The sequence below is a fragment of the Fragaria vesca genome, linkage group LG5 (genome assembly GCF_000184155.1).
Source record: "Fragaria vesca subsp. vesca linkage group LG5, FraVesHawaii_1.0, whole genome shotgun sequence".
NCBI lineage: Eukaryota > Viridiplantae > Streptophyta > Magnoliopsida > Rosales > Rosaceae > Fragaria > Fragaria vesca.
This window is the reverse complement of record NC_020495.1, coordinates 21,580,483-21,589,864: the sequence shown is the minus strand read 5'-3', so window position 1 is coordinate 21,589,864 and position 9,382 is coordinate 21,580,483. Positions and strand designations below refer to the sequence as shown.

Sequence of the window (9,382 nt, the reverse complement as noted above, 5' to 3'; positions counted from 1 at the left end):
ACTGTCTCTACAATTGTTCCTAAGAGAGAAGGTCAATATCATTTCCAATTTCCTTAACTTGTTCCATAAATATGATCAGGGAATGTCTAAGAGTGAAGGTCAACGTATAATAAACTTTTAATTTTCAGCTAAACTCTGAAAGCTAATCAAGTCTTCAAGGTTGATGAAATAGGCTCAGATACTGATACGAAAATTTATAAAGGTGTTCTAGACTTCTAGTATGTGTCATGAAGAACCGTCTCGCTGTTAAATTTCTCTGTGGTGCACTTTAAATTATATTGATAAAAAGTAAATAAAAGGTAGATTATCACTAAAGTTTCTTATTTTTAGGCTGACAAAAAGTCAAATAGGCCGTTTTAGTTATCAATACCTCCAAACATTTTTTTGGACATGGTGAGATGTGCTAGCCTTAGAGCTTCTTCAAAAAAGTGGGTGGACTACTGTCATTGTTGAGAAGCCAATTGGTCATGGCTCTGAATCCTCTGTGGACTAGGTAACCACTTTCAGTCATTTGACTGTTTGTTCCATCTTTCCAGATATTTTGACAAGTACGGAAGGACAAAATGCAAAATCATCTTCTGCAAATACTAGCGCCTTCTGCAAATACTAGCGCCTTTTGCAATGGAAACACCGGTCAGCTTAGATGCTGAGGACATCAGGAACGAAAAGGTCTTATTGTTTTTTATTTAATGTTCTTAAGTTTAAAAATGTGGTCGATCTAAAGAACTTTCCTGTTTCTTTCTGAAAATGCGCTTAATGCTCTCACCATGAGTGGATGGTAATATATTTGATTGACAGGGTTGGTCTGAACTCAGGTGAAGGTTCTAGATCTATGAGGCCACTGCAGCTTGAAGATGTTGTTGCCCAACATATAGATTTTAATCAGTGTTGATCTCAACTAGAAACACAGTCTTTCACATAGATTTTAAACAGTGTGAAATTCTGCTATTTCAACGGATTTCAGTGTGTAAAAACCATTAGTCACAATACACTCACACTCACGAATTTGTTATCCCCAAATTAATTATCAAATACATTTGCAGCTAATTTTTTTTTCTGAAGATTTGAATTCCCATAAACTGAATCGAAACGCACAAAATAAATTCCCAATCGACATTGTACCCATAACAAACAAAAACTCCTTTTCATTAGATTGATACCAAAAACAAAAAATCCCAACAATATATTGATGAATTTACTCTATTATAGATCTCTAAGAAATGGCTCTCGATCAGTGAAATTCTCGTTCCCTTTGGCATATAACAAAGCCGAACCAACGGCAGCAATGGCCAGAACCCGATGTCGGTTCCGATTTGCAACCAAAACCTTCCTCTGAGTATCACAAATATATACAAATCAAACCACATCTCATGTATAACAAACCGAAAAAGTGAACCCAATTTGAGCAAACCATACCTGAAAATGACTCATGAGGTAGAGCTCAAACACAAGCTTCTGGATCTTGGTCCTCAAAGTTACTCAAAAACCAGTCTGGGAAAAAAGAAAGAGACTTATGCCAAATCATGTCATGCCAATCCAGATCTGGATGAGCAATTAAAGAAGAAAAGGTAGTGAAGGATGAGGACAGACAAGTAGTATATCTGGGTGAAAATTGGGACTTAAAAGTAGATCTCACGAGACATGAAGTGCAGATCTGGGGATCGACCTTTGGGCACCCAGGAAATTGATGATATCATCTCTTATTGGTTATCTGGGTTGAGTTTGAATTGATGAAGATGGAGGTATGAAAATTTGGCAGTGCAGCTCGGAGGAGTGTTAGAACTTCGAAGTATCGACCTATTCAGACAGATGTCTGTGTGAGAAACCCAACATTTCACACGCTTTTTACACGAATATAAGTGGCTAAAATCTTTTGTTATGGAATATTGTGAATATTTCGTTCATATAAGTGAATAAAATAATTATTTTTAATTATAATAATATTTCATTCCCACAAATATCTGTGTGAATGATATTACACACAGATTAGTGTGTGAGTTGTTAACATCATGTTTTACATTCTCACTCTATTTTTTTTTTAAATCCATTCTCACTCTATTTTATAACAAATAGGTTTTCACACAGATTTTTATAACTTTGTTATTGCTTAAAGTAAGGTAGACCCAAAAAGATTTTTTCACATTGATATCTGTATCGGTTCGTATTTCTCACGGATTTCTGTGAGAACTAAATCCGTGTGAAGCTTGATTTTGCTAGCAGTGATAAGGGCCACAACAAGGGCAGTAAAACATTTCTGGAAAAGGGCGGTAAAACATTTCTGGCTAAATGACAAAACTGTGCCAAACGACAGTCTGAACCATATATTTGCTGCAGCAGCTCTGTGTTGATAATGCTAGATGAGATGGGGCTTTCCTGATGAAAGCACGAAAGGTTTCTTTAGTATCAGTTCTTTTAATATTCCTTCATACGCTAAGGATCTAAACAATTTAGTGACCTAATGTTTTTGCTTTGACCACCCAGAGCAGAGATCAGTGTTGAGTTCAGACATGTCTCGCCAGTCCCGGGTAACCTCTGTACAAGCGAAATTTCGGAACTGATTTAGATAAGGCTACAAATGAGCTTGTGCTTCGTGTACAGCCTGATGAAGCCATATAACAACAAAATCCCCAGTTAGATCGAAGTGACCTAAATTCCCTTATTCAGCTACGTACAGTAATCTTTTTTAGACTTGGTCATGAGGCTGCCAGGCTGGTACGTGTGTTAAGAGGTTATAAGAACTTCTATGCTTTAATAATGATCCAAATGTTATAGGGACTTGAATCATCCAAATCTCTAGGCGACTGTATTTCTGTTTTAGATACTAGAGTTGCCGGAAACTACATACATAAACAGCTTGATTCATCTCCATTATGGACATAGATAAGAAATTTAACAAACAACAGCACTGCACACTCAAGAGTTGCCAATATGGCAAGGAGTTTAGCAAACGAGCTCTAGATTAGCTCAGATAGTGCAGTAACTTGAATTGAAGCCATACTGAAAATATTTTCCAAATTGAGCAGCTTGGACTATGGTTCTGGGTTCAGACCCTCGATACTACAGCTACTCCTCAGTCAATTCTTCTGTAATTCCCTTCTCCCTCCCCACAAGATTTAGTATGACAAATACACATCTTTGATTACCTGTATGATGGAGACATACATGTTCAAAATGGTTTTCATTGATCTGTTTGTTACAGACTTTACATGTATATAGCAACTCCTACTCAATAGTATTGATTACAAATATATACAGATAACACAATTCACTCTAGCTATTAATCTAAATGATATCAGATTGCACAAATGGCTCTAGCTATTTATTGGGATGATATTAGTGTGGAGGAGAATCTGCCTTGACTGAGGAGGAAGAGTTGATCACTCTGTCTGTGGGTTGATGAAGAACAATTTTTGTTGCTGCATTATGCTTAAGCATATGGTGTCCACGTTTAAAGGCTAAGGCTTTCCTTCCCTGTTTAGGGAAATTGCGTAGCTGACGCTGTAGCTGGTACCCTTGGCTCTGCAGTAGGTCTTGGCCGGTAATGGTAATGAATATGAATATGAGGTTTGGCATCGAGTTTTTGAGGATTCATACTGCCTTATGGGAGATTTTATGATACTCTCGCTTTATGTTTCACAGAAGCCAACCTCATACAGTCATACAGTTGGGATTCTGAGTGGAGTTCTCATGAAGAAAAATAAAGGCCAAGAGATGGAAAGCTGTTGGTGTGATTGAAATTTAGTTTTACAGACTTGGCCAAAATGCTTGGCTACCTGGCATGTAGCATCTTCAAACGCTCCCAAATTTCTCAATAGAGTCCACACCAAGATGCCAAATGCTTTTGTTGCGACATATTGTTCCGGCTCTCCAAGTAATCAACTATGATATAAATCGTCTTTGTTAGATTTCGCAAGAGTTGTTACCTTGCACTCTGATATTTAAGGATTAATTACAAAACACTACCCGAACTATAATGTTATTTTCATTTTCATACCTAACTATCACAAAATTGCATTTTCATATCGTAAGTTCATTCCGTTAGCATTTTGATACTCTGACCACTAACACTGTTAAATTTTGATAATATTCAAGGGCGCTTATGTCAATTCATGATATCTTTATAATTGAAATTATAAAATTATACATTAAAATCGTTATTAAAATTAAATATTTTTCATTGCTATTGTTAAAACTCAAGAACACCATTTTTTCACCCAAATCAATGGGTTATTGTGATCACGGACTAAAATATCCACGATATCCTCGATATTTTCTCAAACTTTCTGTTTTTTACAAGCATCCATATTAATTTTCATATCTTTCCGATATTTTATAGTTAATCTATTTTTGGTTAAATATATCATTTTTATATTGAATTTGATAAAATTTCTATCGATATTTGATATTTTCTGGATATAATTTATTTTAATTATATAATTTAATTTATTTTATTTTGTTTTGTTTAATATGTAACTCCAAAGATATATATACATACAAGAGTTCTACTAACTTTTATCACTACTGTTGCAAAAATGAATATTTAATTTTAGAGTTGTTTTTTTTTTTGAATATTTTTGCTAAAGTAAATTGTTATATATATTTGTATTTGATAACCTCAAAAAATAAATTATTTTGTTAAAACAAATGTAAAAAATAATACATTTATTGAAATAACAAAAATGCCCTCAAAATTTAACAGTGTTAGAGCAACTTTATCAACCTCGCCAAATCTAGTTCTTCGCCATTTTAGCGAGTGTGAAACATGGAATTCAGGGAAATCAGGCCTTCAGCAGACTCGTTATATAGTTCATCAAAATAGTTTTCGTTACTACACTCGCCAAATTTGGGAGAGGAGAGAGAAATTTGAGATGCTGGCTATCTCCTCCAACGGGCAGATTCGTTTAAATTCAAACCACTAGGTAATCATCTTCCTCTTCCCTTGTCATTCTTTCTCCTTGGTGTTCGTCAAATTGAAATATTCTGGGTTTGGACGATAGAAATATTCTGGGTTCGTCAAGGGATTTGGGGCTATTCTCAAATTTTGGTTCGGTAAGCATGAAATTTGTTTGATTAATCATATATATATATATATATATATACAGAGAGGATGAGAAGCGGACGTCCACACTCGGCTTAAAGTGCGGACCTCCGTCCGTTCTCCACCCTCCTGCGCCGGCGACGGCGCGCCTCCACCCCAGAACACTCCAGCAGCGTCCCCGATCACTTTCTCTCCCCGACGATTCTGTTCTTTTCCAGTTTCCGACGAGATTGATCTTGTTTGAAGTTTTGGGTGATCTCGCCGGAAAACTAGAAAAGAACAGACTCGCCGGGGAGGGAAAGTGGTTGGGAACGCTGCTGGAGTGTTTTAGGGTGGAGGCGCGCCGTCGCAGGCACCAGAGGGTGGAGAACGGACGGAGGTCCGCACTTTAAGCCGAGTGCGGACGTCCGCTTCACATCCGGCCTGTATATATATATATATATATATATATACACTACCTTGCAATTTCTTGAAACTTGAATAGATTGGTGATATATCAGATACTGGATCTAAATCATTTGATTGAGATAGAGGTTAGTTTATATATGTATATGCTTTGGACGGATGTTGGATCGTGTATGGATTACATACTTGATGAAATTGATGGGATATACTTGTTTTCTTACTTTGCTTTGACATGTTCTCTAAATCTTTTCTCATGCTTTATCAACTCTTTTTACATGTAGATGGATTCTGCTCAAGTCCCTCTTGTTGAAATAGATTTTGGAGATGATATTTTAAATTATGCTAGTATCCTCAGTGGAAGCTCAGGGAATAATGAAAATATGTTTCCGAATTTTGGTTATCCTGCATCTGGTGATGGTATTAGCTATAGTCAGAGCCCTATTCAAAATCAAGTTGGTGTTCAGAGTGAATCTCAAACCACAAAGAAAGCTAAAAGAGTCAAGAATTTCTCCAGTCAAGAAGACATCCTTCTTGTCTATGCCTGGCTCAATACTTCCCTTGATCCAATAATAGGAAATGATCAAAAAGGTGATGCATATTGGAAAAGAATTTGGGGGTATTTCTATGCTGAGAAGACCTTTGAACTAGAGTGTGATCGCAATAAGGGTTCTCTCATGAATCGTTGGTCTGGAATTCAACTTGATGTTAACAAATTTTGTGGCATTTATGCTGAAGTTGAAAGGAAAAGAGCAAGTGGTACAACTGAACAAGATAGGGTAATCCAGATTACTAATGTGATATATTTCAAGTTACGTATTATATATAGAATAACTAACTCTACTTTTTTTTTATGTTTCATTTGATTGAGATAGAGGTTAGTTTATATATCACTACTAGGACAAGCACTTTAGCCGACGAAAAAGTTTCGTCGGCCTGTTAGCTTAATTCGTCGGCTAAGATTTCGTCGGAAAAGGTCGTCGGCGATGACTTTAGCCGACAAAACAAGAAGACGTCGTCGGCTATAGTCCCATAATTTAGCCGACGAAAAACAAGTCGTCTGCTTTTTTCCCAGATTTTAGCCGACGAAGAAATTAGATAGTCGTCGGCTAAAGTGTGTAATAAAAAATTAAAAAAATAACTAAAGCCGACGAAATGTAGTCTGTTTCATCGGCTTTAGGAGGGTTTAGCCGACGAATTATGGCCTTTAGGAGGGTTTAGCCGACGAAACGGGCCATAATTCATCGGCTAAACCTTATTAAAAAAAAAATTAAAATACTATAGCTGACGAATATCTTACATGTTTCATCGGCTATAAGTCCATTCCAGTAATATAAAAAACACAAAATTTCTAAATTACCATTCCAAGCAAGTTGCAAAATACACCAAAACAATTCCATATAACTAACAACAAGCACATAAAACAATATAATTCATCAACTACACAAAATCTAGATCGTCTAAATTAATATCCGCTTCTGGGGGCTGCTGCGGAGGTTGCGGCGGCTGGGGTAGGGGTATAGCCGTAGGCATGGGCGGAGTCAGAAGTCCTTGAAGCTGGGCAGCTGTAAACTTCTGCATGTACTGGAACATTTGCTACTGCTGGGCCTGCTGGATGACATATATGTCAGCAGCATAGGCTGCCTGCGCGGCAATATAGGCTGCCTGCGCGGCTTGCTGTTCCCGTAGTTTATAAACTTCCGACTCTAGCTGAGTTGTCCTGCTGGTGGTCGAGGTCCTCCTGTTGGTCGAGGCTACATTTCATTGAAATCCTGGAGTGGTCTTCAGGAGCCCCTTGCCCTTCTTTCCTAGACCCCGACAGTAGAAGTTGTTTGCTCGTGGTGGGAAAGTTGTACCCATGATCCTCGCCCCAACCCTCGGATCCGAAGTGTCGATCCGGGACATGGCTTCGGACATCTCTTCCTCTTGCGTGTCCGGCCATGTCTCCCTCACTATAGTACTCATTACCTCGTCACTAGCCTCCCTCACCTTCGCCTAATTAGATAGGAAAAAAAATGATTAATTAACATTTTGACATATATATAAGTAAAATTTAAAATTTAAAAACGTAAGATGACTTACAATATCCTCCTAGGCGTCAGGATATGCATTCTCGTACGTATAGACGTACCGGTTGATTTCTGGATGTTCCCTGCCGCCTCGTCCATGAAGACAGAGAACGGTCTAGAACCGGCATGATGGTTCCTTGTGTTGCGTTGCCGGTTCTGAGCGTTCGCCTGGGAAACAGCCTTCAAAGAAAAAATAAACTATTAGTAAAATATTTAAAAACGCACGTACTTAATGACAAATTAACTAATTAATTTTTTTAAATACTTGTTTACGAGGGTTGTTGAATTCTGATGTCAGAAGCCTACGCCACTCGTACTCCTTGTACTGGAACTCAGCAGGGGTACCAGAACGTGCGTTCCCGTGCGTAGTCCAGTGGGTCCGCAACTCGTTCTTCCACTCTTTTTACCTACAGATACAACAAAAATATTAGAAATATTATTAATATCACATACAATTTTGTTTTTTCATTAACTTCCCAACGTACCTTCCCCCATGCACAACGTCCGCCCAGCTGGTCTTCAGGTGTGCTTGGGAACCTCAAACCACACCTGTATTTAACCGTTTATTAGTTTAGTTTTTCGAGAAATCAATAATGTAATACATAATATTATTGAGGCATTTTGTAAACTCACCGACATCGCGTTGTGGACCATGTCCTTAACCTCCTACAGGACCTCGCCCTAGTCTGACCACAACATAGGGACTCTATCCCTAATGAGCGCTCCCACGCGGCCGGAGTACGTTCTCGACTTCCCGCCCGATACTATGTCGCCATCCCCGTTAGTACGGATGACGATCCCCACTGAGGTACTGACGATCTTCTCGAGAGTCTTCCCTGTGACGGGGCCTCTCTTCTTCTTCGCCGGCTTCGTTCCGACGGTGCCTATCACATGATAAACCAAATTATTTATTAAAATCAGAGACCCTTTATTATTAATTTTAAGAAAGCAAATCATTCATCTTTCATTACCTTAGGGCAATGCGGCGGACGCGACGGATTCCGTCTCTGTCGCCGATGATGATACCCTCGCGGAAATAAGAGACGTATCAAAAGGCACGAACCGGTACGCTGCTGATGGAGCCACTGGCGGGGGCAATGGATAAATCGGCGTCCCTGAGCCATCGACTACAGATAAGGCCGGTATCATATGCGGAAGGAACAGATGAGGCGGCGGCATCTGTACCCCAGATGACCCACTATCCGAAGAAGTAGGACCCGGAGTGGGCGCCCGGTATATCTCAGGCATACGGGGTGCAGACACCTCCGTCTGGGTCTGAGGCCACAGTTGCCTCGAGGAATAAGGGACGCCCCGCTGCCTCGATGAAGGGGGCACCTCCGGCTGCTTTTGCGCCGTCTCCAAAAGGGTCGCACGTCTGGCTGTCATGAGGCCCTGAAACGACGTTTGAGGGTTGCTAGAAGTTCCTTAGACGATTCAGACCTTTGGCCCTTCGAACCCTTCGTTGATCTAAAATTACCACTCATCCTGTTTAAAATATTAATTTAAATCAAGGCTGAGGAACAGTGGCAGAGCTAGAAATTTATCATAGGGGGGTTCATATATGAAGTGCCGATCATTATCGGAAAAAAAAAAATGTATCGATCATTCGGTCGTATAACGCAATTACTATATCATAAGTTAAAATTGAAAATATAATAACATAATACTAACATAAAGTTCTTAAACACCGGAATCAATAATGCAACAATCATCTCGTGCATAAAAAAAATAGAGGTACTCAAATAATAGACAATTTCACTACACAACCATGCACTAATCCAATAACAAACGGCAATGCATTATACGAATTCAAAAACGCCGCAATCAAATCAACCACCCATAAACTATAGTTGAGGAAACTCAACTACACAAA

General features: G+C 38.8%; 1 non-coding gene across 1 annotated transcript; it reads right to left on the bottom strand.

Moving 5' to 3' along the window:
* Positions 1–1,011: 1,011 nt before the first annotated feature.
* On the bottom strand, positions 1,012–1,880 carry LOC101309933. Its single transcript, XR_184734.1, has 2 exons — positions 1,417–1,880; positions 1,012–1,332 (listed from the first exon to the last, which is right to left on the bottom strand). It is a non-coding gene; the product is annotated as an uncharacterized LOC101309933 (transcript).
* Between the last annotated feature and the right edge of the window lie 7,502 nt (positions 1,881–9,382).